The 2,852-nt window shown below is 58.5% G+C and overlaps 1 protein-coding gene across 1 annotated transcript in view; it reads left to right on the top strand.

The window, feature by feature from the left end:
- LOC308161947 (fibrillin-2-like) overlaps positions 1–2,852 on the top strand; it is a gene marked incomplete at both ends in the record, with an annotated part of 68,143 nt that overhangs the window by 24,057 nt on the left and 41,234 nt on the right.

Below are 2,852 nucleotides of genomic sequence, written 5' to 3'. Positions count from 1 at the left end.
GAGGGGGGGGAGAGGGGAGAGAAGGAGGAGGAGGAGGAGGAGGGAGAGGGAGAGGGGGGGGGGCTGGGGAGGAAAAAAACAAAACTCTCCCTTTCTTTCTCTGTTGTCAGAGCCCGGAACAAAGAGAGAGAGAGGTAGAGCGGTGGGAGAGGGAAGCGTTGTCTGATTAGGAACATGCCCTGTAGGAAATGAGCTGTTAGCTGTAGTATGTGAGGAAGGGCCCCGGCGAGACGGTCCGCCGAGGAGGGAGGGGGGACGTATGTGACAGGTTCCAACTGGGAGAGGAAGGGGGAGGATAGAGCTAGCTGGGTCTCGTGCTCTCACTGTTTTCCCTTACCTAAGAGGCTCCCTTTCTGTTCCTAGCCGTCTCTCTCTCTCTCTGTCTCTCTGTCTCTCTCTGTCTCTCTCTCTCTGTCTCTCTGTCTCTCTCTGTCTCTCTCTCTCTCTCTCTCTCTCTCTCTCTCTCTCTCTCTCTCTCTCTGTTTTCCCTTACCTAAGAGGCTCCCTTTCTGTTCCTAGCCATCTCTCTCTCTCTCTGTCCTCTCTGTCTCTCTGTCTCTCTCTCTCTCTCTGTCTCTCTGTCTCTCTCTCTCTCTCTCTCTCTCTCTCTTTCTCTCTCTGTCTCTCTCTCTCTCTCTCTCTGTCTCTCTCTCTGTGTGTATCAGGGGTAGACTGACAAGGAGAGCGAATCACGCTGGAGCTATTTCCCTCTGCTAACATTCCAGAGCCCAGGCTAGAGATGCTCGCTGTTGACTCTGGCAAGGGGTCTCCCCTCTTCATCTCCTCCGTCCCTTTTCCTCCGTCCCTCTCCTCCCTCCCTCCCTCTCCTCCCCCCCGGTCTCTCCTTGAGGGGACAGACCTTCTTTTCTCTCTCTGTCTCCCGCCTGTTCTCTCTCCCTCTTTCTCTGTGTCTGTCTTTCACACCGTTTTTTTTCTCTCTCAGAGAACCTTCTTCTTTCTCTCTCTCCTCTATCTCTCTCTCTCTCTCCCTCTGTCTTTCCCCGCCTCTGGGCCCTTTTTCTCTCCCTCCTTCGGTGGTTTCTCACCCAGACCGGCCATCTGTCTTGTGTAACCTGCTGAACTGCAGCAGAGTCCCCAGGAACAAATAAAGAAGAGCCCAGCTCTCAGCCATGTCTGACACATTGACAAGGCCCTCATATATCCTCCGTCTTAGACTATGCGGTAACAAACACACACGCGTCACGCGCACACACACACACACACACACACATACCCACACATACACACACACACACACACACACACACACACACACACACACATACACACAGCCAGGCCAATGATAGGTCCCCAGGACCTGGCTGCTGTGATGCGCCTTCTTGCTTGGGTGCAATTTGTGTGTGGAGAGGTAGACTAAACCCCCCCCCCCCCCCCTTGCTTTCCTTCTGCACGACCCAGAATTATTGATTTTATCTCCCCCCCCCCCTCCTCCCCCCCCCCCCCTCCTCCCCCTTTCTTTCCCCCCTCTTCCCCCTCTCTCGGGTTGGGAACTCAGGAGTTCAGCAGGGGGGGTCTTGGAATGTCAGCAGACCAGGGCTGATTTCGTGGTTGCCTGCCTGGGTCTGGTCTGGTCTGGTCTGGTTCTGGGTCTGGGTCTGGGTCTGGGTCTGGGTCTGGTCTGGCCTGGTTCTGGGTCTGGGTCTGGTCTGGGTCTGGTTCTGGGTCTGGGTCTGGGTCTGGGTCTGGTCTGGGTCTGGTCTGGGTCTGGTCTGGGTCTGGTCTGGGTCTGGGTCTGGTCTGGTCTGGGTCTGGGTCTGGTCTGGTCTGGGTCTGGTCTGGGTCTGGGTCTGGTCTGGGTCTAGATCTGGGTCTGGGTCTGGTCTGGGTCTGGGTCTGGTCTGGGTCTGGGTCTGGTTCTGGATCTGGGTCTGGATCTGGGTCTGGGTCTGGGTCTGGTCTGGTTCTGGGTCTGGATCTGGGTCTGGATCTGGGTCTGGGTCTGGTCTGGGTCTGGGTCTGGTCTGGGTCTGGGTCTGGGTCTGGCCTGGGTCTGGGTCTGGTCTGGGTCTGGTCTGGGTCTGGTCTGGGTCTGGTCTGGTCTGGGTCTGGTCTGGGTCTGGTCTGGTCTGGGTCTGGGTCTGGGTCTGGGTCTGGTCTGGGTCTGGGTCTGGATCTGGGTCTGGGTCTGGTCTGGGTCTGGGTCTGGTCTGGGCCTGGTCTGGGTCTGGTCTGGGTCTGGGTCTAGGTTTGGGTCTGGGTCTGGGTCTGGTCTGGGTCTGGATCTGGGTCTGGTCTGGGTCTGGGTCTGGATCTGGGTCTGGGTCTGGGTCTGGTCTGGGTCTGGATCTGGGTCTGGGTCTGCGTCTGGCCTGGATCTGGGTCTGGGTCTGGGTCTGGTCTGGGTCTGGGTCTGGTCTGGTCTGGTCTGGGTCTGGTCTGGTCTGGTCTGGGTCTGGTCTGGGTCTGGATCTGGGTCTGGTTCTTGGTCTGGTCTGGGTCTGGTCTGGTCTGGGTCTGGGTCTGGTCTGGGTCTGGTCTGGGTCTGGTCTGGGTCTGGGTCTGGTCTGGTCTGGGTCTGATCTGGGTCTGGTCTGGGTCTGGTCTGGGTCTGGTTCTGGGTCTGGGTCTGGTCTGGGTCTGGGTCTGGGTCTGGGTCTGGGTCTGGGTCTGGTCTGGTTCTGGGTCTGGTCTGGGTCTGGGTCTGGTCTGGGTCTGGTCTGGTCTGGGTCTGGTCTGGGTCTGGGTCTGGGTCTGGTTCTGGTCTGGGTCTGTCTCTGTCTCTGGGTCTGGGTCTGGGTCTGGGTCTGGTCTGGGTCTGGTCTGGTCTGGGTCTGGTCTGGGTCTGGTCTGGGTCTGGTCTGGTCTGGGTCTGGTCTGGGTCTGGGTCTGGG

Source organism: Nansenia antarctica (assembly GCF_963989245.1).
Source record: "Nansenia antarctica genome assembly, chromosome: 7".
NCBI lineage: Eukaryota > Metazoa > Chordata > Actinopteri > Argentiniformes > Microstomatidae > Nansenia > Nansenia antarctica.
The sequence above is the reverse complement of the archived record's forward strand: the minus strand, read 5'-3'. Positions and strand labels throughout refer to the sequence as shown.